Source organism: Hemiscyllium ocellatum, chromosome 11 (assembly GCF_020745735.1).
Source record: "Hemiscyllium ocellatum isolate sHemOce1 chromosome 11, sHemOce1.pat.X.cur, whole genome shotgun sequence".
Lineage (NCBI taxonomy): Eukaryota > Metazoa > Chordata > Chondrichthyes > Orectolobiformes > Hemiscylliidae > Hemiscyllium > Hemiscyllium ocellatum.
Genome location: NC_083411.1, coordinates 101,427,753 through 101,450,876, shown reverse-complemented (window position 1 = coordinate 101,450,876; position 23,124 = coordinate 101,427,753).

Here is a 23,124-nt window from a genome sequence, read left to right as displayed (position 1 = left end):
CCTTACTCAATAAGACCCGTTTCACAATCAACAAGGCATAAATCAGGAGTCTGATGGAATAATTGCCACATAATTACAGTTTCACTAACACTTAAGGACCTCAACATAATCCAGGAAAAGCAGTCAGAATGATCATTACCCCATCCTCCAATTTAAGTATTCAGTCCTCAACAGGCAGTATGCTTGTACCATCTCCAAGTCTTCAGAAGACACCAAGTTTTCTTCAAGAGCATCTTCCAAAATGCAACCTCTACCCATTTAAAAAAAACAGAGCAGCAGGTCACCAATACCCGCATGTTGCCATCCAGGTCGCATATTGTCCTAACCTGGAACTACTTCACTTTACTTTCACTGCTGCCTGACCAAAATCAGGAACTCCCTTTCGAATATCACTGAGTGGCCCAACAACACAACTACTGCAGCTTTCAAGAAGGCAGTGCATCACATCCTGCACAAGGATAATTTGCAATTGTGGCCATTCATTGAGTGAGTATGAAAAAGAATGATTAGAAATATTTGCTTGTGTACAAGATAAACACCTTGATAGGGGTGAAGTGTTCCTGATGAAGGGCTTATGCTCGAAACGTCGAATTCCCTATTCCTGAGATGCTGCCTGACCTGCTGTGCTTTGACCAGCAACACATTTTCAGCTGTGATCTCCAGCATCTGCAGACCTCATTTTTTACGTGAAGTGTAACATCCATGCATTTCTGTGCAGCATTTAACCTGGAATGTTTAATGAGAAATCATATTCCATCCTTATACCACATCTAACTGTTTCTGAAAGCTGACTTTGAAGCATTCCTGGGAACAACTGAATTTGACATATGATGAATCAGAAATAAGAATTTTGATGAGAAAGTATAGTTTTATGCAGGAGATAATTCATACAGAAATGGAAAACACAGATGCCCTTCAGGAGAAGTTCATTAGGTACATGATGGAGAAAGTAAAAAGAAACACGCAGGTATGTTAGATGATGTAATGTAAAAGAAGCTCTTGTCATGTAGACTAGCTACATAGAACTAAATGTAAAAATGAGAAGTGAATAAAGTATTTAAAATCTTTTGGTGAATTATAAATTACATTCTTAAAATATATTTGCATAAAAGCTACATTTATAATCCCATGACTGTTTATTATCATTTGATAGGTGCATCTGTGTAGGTAAGCCTCTCAAGAATAGAATGATTTTAGAATTGTTGTGTTTATTGCAGAATACTCTTTATTCTCTGAAAGGAATTAACTCTATTTGTATCTTTCACTATGTAGGTACATGTTTGGCATGTTGAAGGATCCACCTTTTAAGTCTGCTTCCGACACTATATTCACAATCCCTACCAGTATCAAGCTACATCTATAAGCAGGATTTATATTAAGAGGTTTTTATACAAAACAAACATTCTTATCTTCTGATGATAGTGTGTCCAGTGGTTCTACCATTCTAAATGCATTGGTTAGCTATTCCAACTGTGCTATGTGGTTGTATACCTGTAGCCTGGAAATTCTATTACTTTAGCCATGGTAACTGCTCTGACAGGATACTAACATTTTCCCCTGTATGAAGCACAAAATCAACAGGACATTGAAAATAAAATCCACACTGATGAAGACAAGTTTAATCTCTCCTAATTCAATTGGATTAATTAGTTCCCGTATGAGGTTTTGGGTATCTTTTCCAATCAAGATATCCCTTCAAATGTATGTATCTTTTCAACTGATGCTGATGGTTCTATTTCTGTACTTCTTTATGTGTGTGAAAAGTACTTCTGCTGATCTGACACTGTCTATTACTTCTGCACATCTTCTGGAACTGGTCTACAGTTTCATCAAATATGATCTTCCTTAGTAATGGCTGGGCAGTGTCTGTGGGTGTGAGATCTTGTTGCCCCTGGTACTAATAACTGAACTTTTATGTTGTATTTGGCTCATCCACTGTGTAGGCTTGTCACATATTTTGATAGGGTGTCCATACCTTGTGAAGTCAACAGACTCTTTCGCCATTTTGGGGTAGTGTTAGTCTTCTCATCTTAGGCTGGTGTGAGTCTGTTTTCTGCTTCCTGAATGAGTTGAACTGATTTCTCCAAAGTCAAATCTTCTTTGGAGTATAGCAAATCTGGCAAAGTTTCATCCAGATTTCCAAGAACAATTCTGTTTCTTATGAATTCTGATTTCTAAACTTCAAATTCACAGTTTTCTTCTAATCTATAAAAGTTATTTTTAAAATTATCCACTTTTAAAAACTAAACTCTTCTTTTAAATCTTGCCTTAGGATTTTATTTATTCTTAAACTGAATTGATTGTCAAAAGCTTTTAGGACATAATCAAAAGTTTCTGTTTGTTAATAACATCATATGTGTTCAAGGCTATTGAATACAATAGAATGTTTACCTGCTCAGCTTCAGCCTTGGTGTTAAATTGTCAGGCAAAGTCATATTTTAAGAATTGTCACCACCATGCAAGCCAATCAGGTGTTCTGTTTGGTCTTTGTCTGACCTTCAATCTGCTAGGAAGTATTATCTTCTTTCTTCCCCCATTTCTCCTTAACAGGCTGATTAATTATTTCACAGTAAGGGTATTTTAAATAGGATTATTCCAATATGGCTTTAAATCTGCTGTTAAAATATTTAGCATATATTTTTGTATTCACTAATGCATTTTTAAATAGAATAACTGGAAAACTTGTTAGATTCTGCACGATGTTTTCTGTGTCAGCTGTTTTTAAACTCTGCATTACTGTTCCAATGTATCAAATCCTTCAAAAAAATTTCAAATTGTATCAAGAGTCCATTCTGTGTTGATTTACTGCTTTCAAGATTTTAAAAGCTGTTTCTTTAAGGTAATGTATCATTGTACTGCTTACTGGGCTTTCCTACCATTTTCACGATATACTGCCTTTTGTAACAATCCATGAATTGTTCTTCATTTGTTTCTGCGGTTTTCATGCCTTCTGCCACCAAGGTGGGGTTTTCCTGCTTCATCCTCAGTAAGTAGGATGCTTTCCCTTATTTCACAGTCTAAAATACCAAGCACTTGCTTCTGCACAACATTTAAAATAAAGTTCTCTGGGTTTGGCATTCATAAAGAATAAGATTGAAAGACAATATAAAATATTGGGTATAATTCTAAAGGGGGTGAGCAGCATAGAGGCTTGCATGTATGTGGGCACAAATCATTGAAGGTAGCAAGACAAGTGGAGAGAACATTTGATAAAGCATCGTAGCTTTATTAATAGGGGCATAGGGTACAAGAGCAAGGAGATGATGTCAAACTTATTTGAGACAGTTGTTAGAGCTTAGCTGGAGTGTTGAGTACAACGGTCAGTGCTACATCTGGGGAATGGTGTGAATGCATAGGACAGAGAACAGAATGGTTCCAGAAATGAGAAACTCCAGTTATGAGGATAGTTTGAAGAAGTTGGAACTGTTCTCCTTGGAAAGATAGCTGAGAGGATATTTGGTGGAGATTATCAAAATCATGAGCAGGCTAGACAGAGTAGATAGGGAGACAGTATTCCCATAGTACAAAATAAAGGACGAGAAGGTATGGATTTAAGTTGATGTGCAAACAAAGCAAGGGTAATGTGAGAAAATACATTTTTCTCCCAGTAAGTTGTTAGTGTAAGAAGTACATTGTCTGGAAATGTGGTGAAGGCGCATTCAATTGAAGCATTCAAGGGGCTGTTGGTTGATTATTTGGATAAATATGATATACAGAAACATTTGGTCTGGTATAATTACTAGGATCTCGGAGAAAATCCTAGCAGGACTTACACATTTAATGGTCAGGTCTGGGGAGCGTTGCTGAACAGAGAGACCTTGGAGTGCAGGTTCATAGCTCCTTGAAAGTGGAATCACAGATGGATAGGATAGTGAAGAAGGTGTTTGGTATGCTTTCTTTTATTGGTCAGAGTTTTGAGTACAGGGGTTTGGAGGTCATGCTTGCAGCTGTACAAGCCATTGGTGAGGCCAAGGTTGGAATATTATGTGCAATTCTGGTCTCCTCCCTATCGGAAAGATGTTGTGAAACTTGAAAGGGTTCAGAAAAGATTTACAAGGATGTTGTCAGGGTTGGAGGATTTGAGCTATAGGGAGAGGCTGAACAGGCTGGGCTGTTTTCCCTGGAGTGTCAGAGGTTAAGCGGTGACCTTATAGAGGTCTACAAAATCATGAGGGGCATGGATAGGATAAATAGGCAAAGTCTTTTCCCTGGGGTCAGTGAGTCCAGAACTAGAGGGCATAGGTTAAGAGTGAGAGGGGAAAGATATAAAAGAGACCTAAGCGGCAACTTTTTCATTCAGAGGGTGGTACGTGTTGGAATGCGCTGCCAGAGGAAGTGGTGGAGGCTGGTACAACTGCAACATTTAAGAGGCATTTGGATGGTATATGAATAGGATGGATTTGGAGGGATATGGGCCGGGTGCTGGCAGGTGGGACTAGATTGGGTTGGGATATCTGGTCGGCATGGATGGATTGGACTGAAGGGTCTGTTTCCATGCTATACATCTCTATGACTCTATAAATACATATGCTCCTTCCAAAAGCTACAGTAGAAGTCCTTGCCCTCATCCACAAACTCTGTGTGACATTGTTAGAATAGTTACAGCCAATGCAACATGATCATTAATCCTTTCAGAACCATTATCCTTTTCAACAGCTTTTGTACTTTTTATTGTGATCGAGGGATACATATTCACTGATAGAGGAACGTTAAGTTGTGGAGTTGTAAGTGAATGAGAATTTGAGCTGATTATTACTGGTATAAGTTCTTCACAGAAAATCCAACTAGAAATATTTTTCTGCTTCCTTCCTCTTGTTCCTGCTGCATGGGTATCCAGTCAAATTTCTGAACAAGGTGAAATTTCTCACCCTCAATGTCCAGTTCATTTGTGACGACAGGGAAGTTCATGCAGTTGTGTATGTACTTATTCAACAACACTTTGAGAACTTAAATGGGGGGGAGTGGTGAGGGGGGGGAGCTGGTGGAGAGATGCTCTTGTCATGTTTTGTCTCGTCTTGAAGTAAGGGAGGTTGTTGGAGATGCTGTTGGAGCTAGGGCAGTAGTGCAATGAGACAATCGAACCAGAGAGAACCTATTCACAACTAGATTTTGGATTGACCGAAATTTGCATGAATACATGTAGACACTCAAATAATAGCAATTTTTGGCATTAAGGCATTCCTGTCCTGGGGGGAATGCTTATTTTGTAACTGTGGAACTTTGAGTTTCTCTGTTTGCAACAGATTATAAATGATATTGTTTCCTTGGCATCAATTAACTCTGTCCAGTTTTCTGGTCAGAGCACCAGTATGGGGTTCTGCAGGCTTACATAGGATCTGTGTTTGTATGGCACAAAATTTAGTTTTCAAAAGACAGTCATCTATTTGAGAGGTTGCACAATGCTTTCTACAGGTTGTATTCCTTGCTGAAGGTAGCAATGAATAAGAACCTTAACGTTCTTTATCCTGCTGCACATGATATGCATCTGAGCACCTAGGGCAAGCATCACTCCTTAATGTACCCCAAAAGGAAAATCTCACAAGCCAAAAGTCTTAACATTAGAAGTAGACCACAGAAATGAAGTTCAAAACGATATTTGTTTTGGGTCTAACCTGCATAGAAGGTTAACACACAACCATCCGGAGCGATTTCAATATTGCTTAACTTTCTTCTCAGACTTCTACATCTTGGTTCCACCTTGGCAGCTGCAGGTTGGATAAAGGAATCCTGCTGACTTCCTGCTGGATTGCCTAAAATGACTTTGGCCATGATGTGTCAGGCCTATGCCCAGAGGGCTCTGACCTGCTGGGGATCTTCTGCACAGGGGCAGGTGCCACCTTCTTGACCTGACCTGATGGAAATGATGTGAGGTGCCGCTGTTGGACAAGCGTGGACAAGATTAAAAGTCGCAACACCAGGTTATAGTCCAACAGGTTTATTTGAAATCACAAGCTTTCAAAGTGCTGCCCCTTAGTCAGGTGATGTATTTTCATTCACTGCTACTTTCAATGAGGAATACAACTTCTGGAAAGTGGGAAAGTAAGCTAGATCATTATGTTTTGGAAGTCATAAAGCATCGTGCAGCCTCTCAAATAGATGAATATCCTTTAAAAACTGAGTTTTGTGTCATACAAATACAGGTCCCATGTAAGCCTGCAGAACTCTACCTGATGAAGGAGCAGCGGTCTGAAAGCTTGTGATTTCAAATAAACCTGTCGGACTATAAGGTGGTATTGAGAGACGTTTTGACCCTGACCTGATGGAGACAGTTAAATCCCTGGCAGATATGATTGGTGTAGCAGAGGACCTCCAGAGCATCCTAAGAAGAGAAATTACACACGACAATAACTTAGTAGGTTCATTATGACATCCCTTTGTCTGGAATGTCAACAAACTTTACTTAAACAGCTTAATACCATAATAATGGAGAAATTGTATGTAAAAATAGTGAATACTAATTCTAATATTAATAACATTAACCTTTATTCTATATTTTAATAAAATTACTCTTCTATTCGGGACCTTTTTAGTTAAAAGTTTTAATGTCATTTGATTCAGAATAGAAGAATGAGCCTATTGTTTTTCTTTGTATATCCCTTTCCAGTTTAGATTTGAGATAGGAGGCTATGAACACTTCCCTCGATTTCAACTCAACATGTATCATTAAGACAATCTGCATTGAATCTTCAACTACGACAGAAAGTAAACTTTCTTAATAAGTGTAACTAACAACAGGAACTGAAGAAGTGGAAATATGGTGAAAATCGTACATTTATTCCTTACTTGCTGTCCTCTTTTTTAAAAAAAATTCATTCGCAAGATGAGAGTGTCACTATCAGTTATTGCCCATCCCAGAGAGCAGATATGAGAGCCACATGTAGCCCAGACCAGTTAAGGGTAATAATTTCCTTCCCTAACGGGTATTAGTAAGCAAGATGATTTTTTTTTAACCCCGCAACAATCAGGTTGTTGGTCATTATTAGACTCTCAATTCCAGATTTTCATTGAATTCAAACTCTGCCATTTGTCACCATGGGATTCAAACCCAGGAACATTATCTCAGTCTCTGAATGAACAGTCCAGTGATAATTCCACAAGATCAGCCCCTGTCCTGTCAGTAGTACCTTGCTCAGAAATGCCAGCTGAGCACTTCAGATTTGATAGCAATATTGAATTCCTGGGCTCTAAAAAGAGTAAAGACCCATTGACAACAATTGCAATTTTTCAAGAAAAGAAGGCTATTAAGCATCTCAACAACAACAAAAAAGTCCAAAATGGAAAATAAAGAATACACTAGCAAATTTCTGGAAAATAAAACTCTGAATCAAAACAAATGGTTTGATAAAAATTTGCTTTGGTCAGGAATTCTTTCACAACTGATCTTTACAGACTGAGAAGATTTTTAAGAAAAAAAGGGAGAGAGGAAACAGCTCCCATATGAATGCCAAGGATTAATCGGATCTGTTACACTCTCCATTTAAAATAAATGCAATGAATACATCCTACTAATAGCAGTTTATATTAAACAGGGAAGGGAACAGAGCCAAGTAACCCTTGGCAATCATAAAGGAAATGCTTATCTTGGATTTTTTTTTAACTCTGTGTCTTGTTTCATTAACAATAGCATGGTTTGAATTTCTGCAAAAGCAGGACTATCCAGTTTTGTGTGATAGTTTTGAATAGCTGATTCTTTTCTTACTAAACACTAACAGCTCACATTATGGTTTGAACTCCATTTATTCATTCACAGAATGTGGACATCTCTGCAAAATCCAACTTTTCCTGATTGCCCTTAAGAAGGTGGTGATTCAATTTCTTGAACCACTGCAATCTGCACGGTGAAGGTACGCTGTTAGAATCAAAGTTTCAAGATTTTGTCCCAGCGATGATGAAGAAACTCTGATACATTTCACGGCAAGATGGTATGTTGCTTGGAAAGTAACTTAGAGGTGGTACCTTTTTTTAAATGCGCTTGCTGTCCATGTCAGCGTTGCTGAAGAGTTCCAATATTGTTGCCTCAATTCTTATGCATTTTGGTACGTTACCTTACTTCCTTTCTTCCTTTCCCCTGACATTGGTATCTTCCTTGAATTATTTCTACCTTACAATAAGTGACGATATGAAACAGAAGTGCCCGGTAATGACCACCTCCAACATGAAAGAATCTAATGGTCTCCATTGACATTTAACAGCATAACCATCACTGGATGACAGTTCAAGTAATTTCCAGTTTTGGACACCATGTATTATGAAGGACATGAAAACAATGGAAAAGATGCAGCATTGAATCACTGCTACACTGACAACGATGCAGGATGAGAGATACGAAAAAAAGACCTCAGTAGTTTTCTTTTTAAATTGAAATGAAAAAGTGGAAGTATGAATTTAAAGAGGTGCTTAAAAGTTTGAAGGAATGTGATGACTAAAACAGCCATGGATTGTTCCTACTAGCTATCAAGACACTGACATCAGGGTCTAAATGTAAGATAATGACAAAAATAATCCAAAAGAAACTTTAAAAATCCTTAGATAATGGATAGTGTGAATATAAAGTTACCTGCCTAATACCATTTTTGAAAAATAATCAATATTGTAATTTAAAAGGAAGTCCGTTAATTAAGAATGATTCTATTCAAGTATAGGAGGATTTAAGTGAGATTAAACACATTGCATTGTTTTTTTCAGTTGCTCGCTTTCCAATGGTAGACCATCAGAAACAACCCGATTGTATGACCACCTGTCATTGGGATTCTCGTTCTTTTAAGGGTGGTGACCCTGCCTCTATGCACTGGTGACTAATCAGGGAAGAAAAATGCCTACAGTTTCAACCATGTCACTGGGAGTAGTGCCCATTGCTTGGACTGCTTTGGCTGAGAGCAACAGCATGGATGCTGCCTGAGAACCCTTGGTTACATTGAACTAGATCTACAACAAGAACGGAACTCAAATTTGAAATAGAAATAGGGATGACTGTCCAAAAATTAAGAGGCACCCATTTAAGTTAGAGATTTGGATGATATTTTTCTCAAGATCATCATAATTCTTTGGAACTTGCTTCTTCAGAAGACAGTAGAACCAAATAGATTCTTGATAAGTAAGTAAGTGAAAAGGTTATTTATTGGGGGGAGATAGGAATATGAAATAATTTTATTTATTTTTCTAAATGCCGGAGCAAGCACAAGGTGCTGAGCGACCTATTCCTGTTTCAGTTCTTATGAAGGCATGTGTGTTTGTAAGTGAGATCTGGGTCTCTAGGAATCTGACATTATATAAGATTGTGATTAATTTCACATTTAACTTTGCTTTTCCATTCTATTCATATATCCTTTGGTTCCCTTAATGTTCAAAATTCTATGAATCTCAGTCTAGACTCAAGTCAATGTTTGACAACTAATAGGCTTCTTGGATATTGAGAATTAAAAAGATTCACTTTTCTTTTGAGTGAAGACTTTTTTTTTCTTTCATTTCGTTCCTTAACTGGTTGGCCCTTTATCCTGAGACTACTTGCATCGTTTTTATACACTTTAACTAAAAGAATAAGCCTGTCATGATTTTAAAATATTTCAGTAAATTGCTTCTCTTTTTTATAAATTCTAAATTATATGCCCTCCGTTTGCTAAATGATTATATAGATGATTTTAAATCAATTCCATCAAATAGTTCATTTTCAATTATTCCAGTAGTTTGGTCTCCTTCCAACTTGCAACTCAACCTTTGATTTCATTCTTAAAGCACCAAGCTCCTGTGCCTCCCATAAGGAAAACAACCAAGCTGTATTATTAAGTAGCCCTATAACCATTAATTGCTTTTCTCAACCAAGATCAGGCTCCTTCACAAAGGAATTATTTATTTATTCAAGTAATAGCTTCATCAGGAGCCAGATGGAGTTCTTTAAGCCCACCTTCAAGTTTAGTTCGTGGACATTCCTCTACAAAATGAGTCATTGTTTGGGTTGCACCACAACAGCAGCCATTGATGTTGGGTGGCTGCACAGAAGTCTTGGGTATCCAGAATTTAGAGTAAAAAGGAACACTGTCATCAAGGGAGATTAAAGCCAGCTAGACAAGATCCCCCATCAGTAAATTGTTTCTGGTAGATGCTTTATCCTGCCATAGGTCGTTTATAGTCATTCTTTCATGTAATGGGGTCTAACTGTATGGCTGCAAATGTGTTGCTGGTCAAAGCACAGCAGGCCAGGCAGCATCTCAGGAATAGAGAATTCGACGTTTCGAGCATAAGCCCTTCATCAGGAATAAGAGAGAGAGCCAAGCATGCTAAGATAAAAGGTAGGGAGGAGGGACTAGGGGGAGGGGCGATGGAGGTGGGATAGGTGGAAGGAGGTCAAGGTGAGGGTGATAGGGCGGAGTGGGGTGGGGGCGGAGAGGTCAGGAAGAGGATTGCAGGTTAGGAGGGCGGTGCTGAGTTGAGGGAACCGACTGAGACAAGGTGGGGGGAGGGGAAATGAGGAAACTGGAGAAATCTGAATTCATACCTTGTGGTTGGAGGGTTCCCAAGCGGAAGATGAGGCGCTCCTCCTCCAGCCGTCGTGTTGTTGTGTGGGTGACATGAGGGAAGGCCTATCACTGGTGCTTTGAGGAGGTCATTGATTAAAGGCAGGCTTGATTTGGTGTACTAGAACTTCTCCAATAATTTTCTTATTGTATTACCTTTGGAAGGAGGCGAAGAAATTTTGCTGGGAGCCAGAGAGATAAATTGAGTAATGTAAATAATACCCCAATGGTGCACATTGTTGAATTGAATTGCACATTAATAAGAGTGATGTGGACAGATTGATAGCATACTATGGCACAGTATCCTGTAGTTGATGGCAGGATCAAATACCCTTATAGTCTTGGCTAGGGAACCCTATGATGTACCAGCTAATGCACCATTTTGTTGAGGTTTTAATTTTTCCTGAAGTCTGATGAGGTTCTTTTAAGGGGGGAAACCAAGGTAAAGAAGATGGGCATTGTGCTTCAGATTCTCACCATCTACGTTGACATTCAGTTCCCTCTTACTATTGGAATTGTGAATGTGCATCTGCAAGACCCAGTTTCACTGTTGTCCAATTGCAGACAACATGTCTTGCAGTAGTTGGTCAGCTTTGTGATTTCGTTGTTTATTGTATCTTCAAGCTCTGGAAATGAGCTCCAAATCTGAATGTCATAGCAATTTTTGTCTGCATTGATAAAATTCAGGCAAGGGTTGAAGATAGATCATTGGGATATAAGTTGAACAGGGATGAAGCTAGGTAAGCCCCTGGGGTACCGCATTCATTTGTTTTAATCAGATGCTGACCTTATTATATACACACTGTCCATTCACCCAGTAGCAACAGTTCAATGGTGTGAGACTTCCAGGAAGAGAACATTATTTAAACTTTGATGAACAGGCCACCGTTCCAGATTGTACTGTACATTTCAATGACAAGGAAAATAGCCCTTGACTAGACTAGCCTTCATTTAAAGGCATTGTTAATTAAAGTGGTTAGTAGAAGGACCTGATCAAATGTATCCCCTTCTTGTCAAAAGGTCACACTTGGCTTGTTTTCCACATCAGGCTTGATCCAAGGTGCTCTACTACCTTGAAGCATACTCAGAGCAGAGATGATGTCTATGCTGTGGTGGGAATTTAAGACAACTGGCTTCAGAATGTTTGTAATGTCCCCTCACATAAGACCATTGTAAAGAATTATGCCAACCAGGCTCATGGGCTGACACTTCTTAGGAATTCGGGAAGGATGTCATTACCAGTAGCCGTGCCCAGCTTTATTATTTCTACTATTCTGTCAAATTCCAAGATGAAGAAGGGCTCAGGGCAAGATCCAGAGTTGTGCTTCCTATGGAAAGATTCTCATTCAGTCAGGATTTTCTTCACTTTTTTCTTCCAACAGTATCTTTCACTGAGCAAATTGGCATTAATGGTTACTAGGCTGCTCTGAGGTCATGTAGAATTTTCCAACAGTTCTGACTTAAGTCGGTGAAGTCCAAGTTTTTTGCTGCCCGTGCAAAGTGTAAACATAGGACAATGTAGTAAGATCCTCAGAAGGGAGGGTAACTGGACCCAAAATGTTAACTCTGATTTCTCTTCACAATTGCTACCAGATCTGTTGGGCTTTTCCAGCAACTTCTGTTTGTGTTTCTGATTTACAGCATATACAATGTTTTCAGTTTTTAGTCATTCATGGGATCTGGGCATCACTGGCTAGGGTGGCATTTATTGCCCAGAGGGCAGTTAGGGGTCAATCACACTACTGTGGGTCTGGAGTCACATGTATACCAAGTAAGGAGATGGCAGCTTCCATCCCTTATAGGACATTGCTGAACTAGATGGTTTTTTTCCCAACAGGCGCATGGTCAATATTAGACTCCCAATTCCAGTTTTCTTTTTAAATTGAATTTAAATTCTACCATTTGCCATGGTGGGATTTGAACCCAGGTCCCCAGCACATTACCGGAGTCCCCAGATTAATAGGGGCTGATGAAAGTATCAGTAGACCATCGCCTCTTCTTTCAACAATATTTCACATTGAGTTTGAAAGTGATCTAGTCAAATCTGAAACAATGGTCTTAAATCTAAACTTTGGGAACTATGAAGGTAGGTGTGGCAAATTGCCAATAGTGAATTGGGAAAAGCCTTTACTGGGGTAAAATAAAACCAAGAACAACAGAGGCTGGAAATCTGAAACAAAAACAGAAATTGTTGGAGAACTTCAGCAGGTTTGGTTATATCTGTACACACTGAAGAAGGGTCACGTGACCCAAACCAGTGACATTTTAAGATGGTCCAGCAACCTAGGTTTTTATTTCAGTCTTTACTGGGGGGGTCAGTTGGCTGGATAGCTGATTTGCAATGCACAGTAATGTCAAAAATATGGGTTTGATTCCTGTACCAACTGAGATTATCATGAAAGATTGTCCTTCTCAATCTCTCCCTTTGTCTGAGGAGTAATGACTCTCAACTCAAACCATTACCAGTCATCTCTCTCTAATCACAGAGCAGCCCTATGGTGGACCTGGGCTATGGCAATTTTAACCTTTTTTTAAAAAAAAACAATAAATGGGAAATGGATAACTTTTTTTAAACTAATACATCATTTACAACAAAACTATATTGTTTTTAGGGTACAAACACTCCCCAAGACAATGTTTCAACCATGGTCAAGGATAGAAATGAAGATCTGAAACTGTATATAAAGTTCTCAAAAAATAATAAACTGATTTTTATGATCAGTTCAGATATGGAAAGGTTAAGCTAGGGAAACAGAATGAGAATAAGGTAGCAAAAAACATAAACCCAGATTGAAAAAGCTTCTGAAGTAGGGTCACCGGGCTCGAAACATTAACTTTGCTTTCTTTCCTCAAAGGCTGACAGATCTATTGAGTTTCTCAGCAATTTGTTTTTGTTGTGAAAGATTCTGTTTACATGGAAAAGGAAATATTAGTAGAAACATACTTGGGTCTATCACATATGATGTCAGGAGAATTTATGAAGTGGATGAGGAAATAGTGAGGAAACTAAACAAATACTTATGTCTGCCTTCATAGAAGAACATGTTAAACACCTCCCAGAAACAGGAGAGAATCAAGGTATTAGTTTAAGCAGGGAACTGCAGATAGTAATATTTTTTTTAATTAAGCTGACTTCATGTAGATAAATGGGCTGGACATGATGATCTACAATCTAGAGTTTGAAATAAGCTAGGTATAAAGATAATAAATAATAAATACTTCCATAGTCATTTTTCAAAATTCTGGAATTGTTGCTAAAGATTGGAAGGTGGCAAATGTAACCCTACCATTGATGGAAGGAAGAAGGGAGAAAATGGGAAAATACACCCCTAGTAAAATGCAAAAATATAAATGTAAGGATGTGATGATAGGACATTTAAAACATAATGCGCTCAGAATGCTGTGGAGATTCAGTCTGCACTGACATACAGTTCTGGCAATCTGGTATGATTGAGGAAAAGATTGTGATGGCAGTGAGGTAGTGGTTAAGCCCATCATTTTAGTTTCCCAATTCCTTTTGCTGAATTGTGTAGGAAAATCTGGTCATAAAGTTTAAATTTCATCTGCAAGAAATTAGCAGTTTACTGCTAAATATTTAAATAGCAAGCTGAAGAGACTTCTACATGCCTTTAACGTTAATGTTTGACTAATTTAATAATATTTAAATGTAAAATTTGAGAATAACTGGGATGAGGTTTGCAGTTATATCACTGCTGTGGAGATGTTGCGCCACCTTCAGGTAATGTACTACAATACTTCTAATGATCCCATTTGACAAACTATTTAACTGTGGAACAGGCAAAAGGGTTTGAATGGTATCTCAAGTACTGTCTTTCACCTTTTTAGAGCTTGTCTTCAGATCCAACCTGACTGGAGAATAATATTCACTTTCTATGAACTGAACAGAAATGAACTAGAGCTGTGTCAATCAGGATCATAATGTGGTATGGCTTCAAAATATAAAACTGACTGACAGTCTGATTCAGAAAGATCACAAAATTGATCAAGATGTCAGAACATTCTATTACAGCATGATCTTTAAGGATACAACTGAGACACATTGTTGGAATAAAGCAGAGACCGCATTATCCTGGATAGAACACTGTGATCATACTTGATCTGGGAATGCTTGACAGTATTACCTCCTTCTAGCTTGTCCTATCTGTAATCATAGCAGACAAAGACAATCTGATTAGGTGGAATGGAAGGAATTTTACTTTGCACCTAGTTGCTGTAGCTAAGGTTCCCATACTAGTTAGAGCCTTGCAGAAGTTGTGAGGGGGTTAATGCTGACGTGAGGGGTTGCATTTACTGATGGTGCAGATTGGCTCACATCAGTTAGAAAGCAGCTTGCCAGCATGAGTAGCCAGGGAGACTTCACACACAGTTTTACAGGCAACCAGTTCTTGGAAGCAGCAGGACCAATCAGAGGAACAGAACCACTTGAGAAGGGTGAATTTTTTTTTGGGAAGTTTGGGGAGTCAGGGATACTGGGAGAGAAGCAGATTCTGAGTCTACTCTACAGCCCTCAGCTCGGTCCTTCAATCTTGCTAAAATAAATGAAGATCTACCCCTCAAACTGAAAGCCCATTTTCACAGGTTTAGCAATTAGGTTGCTGGATCTTGTTGTTCATGTGGAGCTGAAGTAATTGCATGCAGGCAGAATGATGTCATTTAATATGGCAGTGCTGACAAAGTAGGTGGAACTGGGGCTTGTTGGAGCCTGTAGGCTCCAAACAAAAGGCATCCTTTTCTCTATGTACTTTTCTTTACCTTCTTTTCTTTTGCTTTCTTCATCTTCAAGGCCAGAGCAGTGTGGACCAGGATTCCTGGTGGTGGTGACAGTGCCAGGAGCCTGGACTGTTGGTGGCGATGGTGCCTGGAGCAGGAGTTCCTGGTCACGATTGGTCCAGAGTCTGGTCTCCTGGTGGTGTCAGCTGGCAGCAGAGATAGGGTCTCCTGGGGCATCAGCATTGTTGTCACTGTACCCAGAAAGGGACTCCTTGAGGACCAGAACACCTGGCAAGGACCTCGAAGAAGTCCAGAAGCTGTGCTTGAAACCCAATTTAAACAGAAGGTAAACCCTCATTTAAATAATTTATTTTTGTTCTTTTTGTATCTCAAAATGATGCTGGAATGTGGCGATAAGACACTTTTCACTGTATCTTTAAGAAATGTGACAATAAAATAATACATTCATTCAAGTGGTTGTTGCTTAACTAGAGGGACTTTGTCCGAAAGATAGACCCGAGGCCTTTCCACCCATACTTTAATTTCTGAAGGAGGCAAAAGTAGGATGATGATAACTCGCCCTTCCTACCATCTTTGCCACCACCCTTATGAAAGGGAAAATCCCAGCCATGAAATATTTAAGTTAGCTGCCCACTTCCTTGGGATGAACAACTTGCCTGATTCTGGTTCAGTCACCAATAAAACTAGCTGTCATGGAAGACAGCTAACCTATCAGGGCTCCAGCAGTTTTTGTGAACTCCCCCCACCTTTCCTGTCTCTGGGAAACTGGTAAACTTGTTCCGATTTACCTTTTAGCTGGGGATGGCTTCCATTTAATTGAACAACACCTTTCCCCGTTTTTGAGTACAATAATTAAAATAGCATTTCTGTACTATCTTTAACATAGAAAAATGTCTCAATGTTCTGAAAACATCTGATTTGTTAAGACTTGATACATTACCAAACTAAAAAAAGTTTGTTTCATCAGTGTACAATCATTTCTGAGATGATATATTTCTTGAATAAATGGAAAAATACTAAATAAACAAATATTCAACTATATCCAATTGCCTAAACAGAACCAAATGAATGCACACTAAGGATTACGAGTATTAATTTTGTCAATTAATTCTCTAAAGCTTCATTTATGGTTTTCCAGCCATTCAGAATAAACCCACAAATAGTTTGTTCAAAATGCTCGAAATCTTTGCTACATACTTTAATTCAATCAATGATTATTTAAACCCACATAGATTCAAAAGATAGTGACAACTTCTTATCTTAAGAAACTGAATTATGATAATTAAATTTTCCCCCCTGTGCTCCTCACATCAATTTTTTTTTGCAGGCGTCATAAACCTGAGTGAATTTTAACCTGTTCAGGGGTGGGGCCAATAGGGAAATCAGGTGTCACTGTACGATATTGGGGAAATGGTGTTAAGTCTAAAACTTCAACAGAAGCCTGCTGTCATCAGCATTTAGTTAATGCTGGTTTGGAGGTATGGAAGTAACCCCCAACAGTACAGATGGAGAAGTTATAGCAAGTGGATTCTTGAACTCTGGATTCTGGCTTTAACTCCATAGAGTGTGTGAAATTTGTCCCGGCCAACAAGGTGAGAGTAGAATGGGGTTTGATGGGCTGTGAAAGTGAAAGTATTAAAGTTTTCCAGCCTAAGTCAGGAGAGCTGCTTCTTTGTTTATGTGAAAGCCTTTTATTCACAGGACTTGGACTAAACACGTTTTGTTTTCTACTCTGCAGTTGATTCTGTTACATTTTGAGGCCAGTGTTGCTGACACTTGGAGCATGAATGAATTGTTATCCCTGTCTGGGTCAACTTAAAAATGTAGAATTATGTAGGCTAAACAATGCAGAAAGAAACCATTTCGTCCAACCAGTCCATGCCAGGGTTTTCATTCTACTCCAAGCCTCATCACATCTTTTTTCACCTAAATCTGCTATCACAAACAGTCCATGCTCCCTCACATGCATATGCAGTTTCTCCTTACATGCATCTTCACTACGTACTTTAGCCACTGTCTGCGGTTGCAAGTTTCACATTTTTAACATTCTCTGCTTTAATAGGTTTTGTGGAGTTCCTTATTACATGACATGGTGACAGTAGCTCAGTTAACTACACAACTAGTCAACAAAACAGAGTGACACTAACAGCGCACATTCACTTCCCACATTGGCTGAAATGACCATGTAGGTCCAAATTTCCCAAGCTTACCCCTTACATTAGGTCTAGCAATTGTTGGGTGAAATCACGATGCATTTTTTCTCTCTCTCTCTCTCTCTCTCTCTTTCTCTGATGAACGATTCGGACTTTGGTGACAATCTTATATTGAAGGTATTAAGTTGTGCTCTTTCCACATGAGAAAACATACACTTTATGTCCACTTTATCCCTAAAGACATCTACTGTATTAGGTCATGCCTCAGTCTCCTTTTTATTGAGAGAACAGATCTGGACTGTAAATCCTTTCCAGATACGCAATTTTCTGGTACCGAGAATGTCTCTAATGTAATGAGAAATACATCAGGTTCCAAACGATTGATTGTGATCGAGGACTCTCTAGTCAGAGACACAGAGAGACGTTTCTGTAGGCAGCAGCAAAAAATCCGAATGGTGTGTTGCCTCCCTGGTGCCAGGATCAAAGATATCTTTGAGAGGGTGCAGAATGTTCTCAATGAGGAGTGGGACCAGCAGGAGGCTATTGTACACCTTGGAACTGACTACATAGGAAGAGAAAAGGATGAGTTGCTGAAGGGAGAATTTAGAAAGTTAGGCAGGAATTTAAAAAGGAGATCCTCAAGGGTAGTAATATCTGGATTACTCATAGTTCATAGTGCGATGAGCTAGTGATGCAAGGAATAGGAGGATAAAGCAGATGAATGTGTGTTGAGGAGCTGGTGTAGGGGAGAAGGGTTTACATTTCTGGATCATTGGAATCACTTCTGGGGTAGAAGTGACCTGTACAAGAAGGATGGATTGCTCCTGAATTGGAAGGCGACTAATAAACTGGCAGGGAGATTTGCTAGAGCTGCTCAAGAAGATTTAAACTAGTAAGGTGGGGGGGTGGGACCCAGGAAGATATTGAGGAAAAAGATCAATCTGAGACTGGTACAGTTAGGAAAAGGAGTGAGTCAGTCAGAACAGGCAGAAACAAAGCATAGAACAAGGTAGGACTGATAAATTAAACTGCATTTATTTCAGTGGAAGAGGGCTAACAGGAAAGGCAGACGAATTCAGGGCATGGTTATCATAGCAATTACAGACACATGGCTCAGGGATGGACAGGACTGGCAGCTTAATATTCCAGGATACAAATACTATAGGAAGGATAGAAGGGGGAGCAAGAGAGGAGGGGGGGAGTAGCGTTTTTGATAAGGGATAGTATTCTGATTGTACTTAGGCAGGATATTCCTGGGAATAGGTCCAGGGAAGTAATTTGGGTGGAACTGCGAAACAGGAAAGGGTTGATCACTTTATTGGGGTTGTATTATAGACCCCACCCCACCTCCTCCACCACCACCATTAGTCAGCAGGAAATTGAGAAACAAATTTGTAAAGAGATCTCAGTTGTCTGCAAGAATAATAGAGTGGTTTTGGTAGGGGATTTTAACTTTCCAAACATAGACTGGGACTGCTATAGTGTTAAGAGTTGAGATGGAGAGGAATTTAAGAATATGCAAGAAAATTCTCTGATTCAGTATGTGTATGTACCTACTTGACAAGATGTAAAACTTGACCTACTCTTGGGAAATAAGGCAGGGCAAGTGTAGAAGAACTTTAGGGCCAGTTTTAAAATAGTGATGGAAAAGGATAGGCCAGATCTAAAAATTGAAGTTCTAAATTGGAGGAAGTCCAAAGTTGATTGGGGGCAGATGTTCGCAGGTAAAAGGATGGCTGGAAAATGGGAAGCCTTCAAAAATGAGGTAACGTGAGTCCAGAGACAGAATATTTCTGTTAGGGTGAAAGGCAAGACTGGGAGGTGTAGGGAATGCTGGATGACTAGAGCAATTGAGATTTTGGTTAAGAAAAAGAAAGAAGCATATGTCAGATATACACAGCAGAGAAAGAGTGAATCCTTAGAGTATAAAGGCAGCAACCGTATACTTAAGAGGAAAATCAGAGAGCAAAAAGGGGACATGAGATAGTTTTGGCAAATAGGGTTAAGGAGAATCCAAAGGGTTTTTATAAATACACTAAGGGCAAAAGGGTAACTAGGGAGACAATAGAGCCCCCCAAAGATCAGCAAGGCACCTATGTGTGGAATGGCGGGAAATAGGGGAAAATACTAAACAAGAATTTTGCATCAGTATTTACCGTGGAGAAGAACATAGAAAATATAGAATGTGGGCAAATAGACGTTGACATCTTGAAAAATGTCCATATTACAAAAGGGATGGTACTGAATGTCTTAAGACACATAAAAGTGGATAAATCCTGAGTTCCTGATCAGGTATACCCTAGAACTCTGTGGGAACCTAGGGAAGTGATTGCTGGGCCCCTTGCTGAGATATTTGTATCATTGATAGTCGCAGGTGAGGTACCACACAACTGAAGGATGGCTAACATGGTGCCACTATTTAAGAAAGGTGGTAAGGAAAAGCTAGGGAACTATAGACCATTGAGTCTGACATTTGTGGTGGGCAAGTTGGAGGGAATCCTAAGGGACAGGCTTTGGAAAAGTAAGGGCTGATTAGAGATAGTCAACATTGCTTTGTCCATGGGAAATCAAGTCACATGAACTTGACTGAATTTTTTGAAGTAACAAAGAAGATTAATGAGAGCAGAGCAGTGGATATAATCTATATGGATTTCAGTAAGGTGTTTGACAAGGTTCCTCATGGTAGACTGAGTGGCAAGGTTAGATCTCATGGAATACAGGGAGTATCATGGAATTCTATGGCCACTTGGATACAGAACTGGCTTGAAGGTAGAAGACAGAGTGTGGTGGTGAAGGGTTGCTTTTCAGACTGGAGACCTGTGACCAGTGGAGTGCCACATTGATTGGCTTTGAGTCCACTGCTTTTTATCATTTATATAAATGAATTGGACATGAACATGGGAGATATAGTTAGTAAGTTTGCAGATGACATCAAAATTGGAGGTGTTGTGGACAGCAAAGGTGGTTACCTCAGAGTACAATAGGATCTTGATCAGATGGGCCAATGGGCTGAGGAGTGACAGATGGAGTTTAATTTAGATAAATGTGAGGTGCTGCATTTTGGAAAGGCAAGAGTTAGCAGGACTTATACACTTAATGGTAAGGTCCTGGGGAGTGTTGCTGAACAAAGAGATCTTGGAGTGCATGTTCATTGAAAGTAGAGTCGCCGGTAGATAAGATAGTGAAGAAGGTGTTTGGTCTGTTTTCTTTCATTAGTCAGAGCATTAAGTATAGGAGTTGGGAGGTCAGTTGCAGCTGTATAGGACATTTGGAATATCGAATGCAATTCTGATCTCCCTACTATCAGATGAATGTTGAAAACTTGAAAGGATTCAGAAAGGATTTACAAGGATGTTGTCAGGGTTAGAGGACTTGAGCTACAGGGAGATGCTGAACAGGCTGGGGCTGTTTTCCCTGCAACACCGGAGGCTGAGGGGTGACCTTATAGAAGTTTATAAAATCATGAGGAGCATGGATAGGGTAAATAGACAAGGTCTTTTCCCTGGGTTAGGGGAGTCCAACACTAGAAGGCATAGGTTTAGGGTGAGAGAGGAAAACTTTTAAAGGAACCTAAGGGGCAACATTTCATGTGAGAATGGTGCTTGTATGGAATGAACTGCCAGAGGAAGTCATTAAGGCTGCTCCAATTACATCATTTAAAAGGCATCTGGATGGGTATATTAATAGGAAGGGTTAGAGGGATATTGTCCAAGTGCTGGCAAATAGGACTGGATTTTAGGATATCTGGTCAGCATGGAGGAGTTGGACCAAAGGGTCTGTTTCCATGTTGTACATCTCTATGACTCTACTCATTTCTGGTATAATCCTTATGAATCCTTTCAGTGCCTTTTTTTTAAGGTAACAATCAGAACTGCACACAATACTTAAAAATGTGGTCCAACCAAAGTTTGAAACAGGTTTGGTTTAACTTCCTTCACCTTTAATTCTATCCTCCTAGAAATAAAACCTAGTGCTTGGTTTGCTTTATGAACTTACCCTTGTGAGGTAAAATAACATGACCATAACCCTTGCCTCCTCTGATTAAACGGAAAATGCAGAATTATCATGTCCAAGGAAAAGGCACTTTCTAGATCCTTTGATTTCTGGCTAGTAGCCAACTTGCCCCCACCGCAAGTAGTCTAAACATTCATATTTTACCTTTGATATCCACACAAGCAGCTATATCGATAATTCTTCATACAATGTTTTGTTTGCATTACCATCCAATGTTCCCTTCCTGTGTATAAGGGCCATATTAGATGCCTCTCAGATGATAATCTGGAATAGTAAATGTAGAGGTTTTCTAAGATCAATTTGCTAATTTTGTGACTGTGATCAGATTGTAAAAAAGATGCTCTAGAAATATGATTGGACTCCAGTTTTGTTCACACTTATACATTTGCTGAACACACCAATTTGTTCAGGTAATAGCTTTCAGCCTGGTCATATGTTTGAACATTAACTCCCTTCATCATTCACCTGACTCAGCATTGCTCCTGTACTCTTGGCTGATGCATTTATTTGAACCATAAATTTTCAGCTATGCTAAAACTAGATACATGCACAGTGTCTTTTTTTTTGCTTACTTAAAAATATTGCTGGCAATCAGGTGGTGTTCTTTAGTCAAGCTCTGAGGTTGTAATCCACTATCTAGTTACAATAACAACAATCCATATTGAAGAAACTCTTTGTCATGGGTAGGATTATCTATTATATCCATAGAGTCTCCCTTGCCAACACAATAAGGTATTCCTTCTCAGCTGTACTCATCTGGCACTTTTTCAACACAATCTTTGGAACTGCAACAAATGTCTTGGATGTAAAAATTCATTTTTGAATTTCAGTTGAATTATTTAGCAAAGAAGAAAATTAGCAACACTTGGATTTGCATAATACTTCAATCACATCCCTAAAGAGTTTCCTTCAGGAATTACCCTTTATCATGCAGCAACTGTCTTATCAAAACTAACAGGGGAGCCAGCACTAGGTAAGTCTCATAAAGAGAAGCTAGTGAATGACAAGCAAGTCTACTTTCATGCTGTTTAAAAGAGGTATTTTAAATAAAATCATTCCTGATCTTGTTTGAATAAAGTTCTTGCTTTTAAGAGGACAGCACTAATTTTACAAAGAATAAAAGATGCGACATATAAAACCTACAACTACTTGTTTATTCACCCAAATTCTCAAAACAAGATTGTCCCTAAACTCTATGGACAATACCTGGAATTTTCAGTTTGATTTTCCAGTCTATTTCTGTGAGGTTTATTTATGTTCTTCCACTAAATTACAGCAATACCAAAAAATGTCATTATCCCATCTTAGATGTGGCAAGAGGACAGAAGGGCTGAAGATTAAATGGCTCCTGCACCAGGTGACCAGAACCTTTGTCCTTGATCCTCTTCATAAGGATGAGACTCGATTCTGTAACTAGGGAATCTACCTAGGCACTCTGGACCTGAGATGGTGCCTTATGTTGGTGACATTGTTTCTCTGGAACTAACCTTATAACTGAAGCAGCTATACCTAATTACCTTTAAACCTAAGATGGAGCTGTAAGTGATGAGTTATAAATTTTTCACTCATTTGAATACATGTGACAATAAAGGAAATACAATTTAAGTGTGCACTACCTTGTGTCAGTATTCTGAAACACAGGATATTCTTCTTTAAAGACAGAATAAAAGAGAGGTACATGACAAAGAGCATGT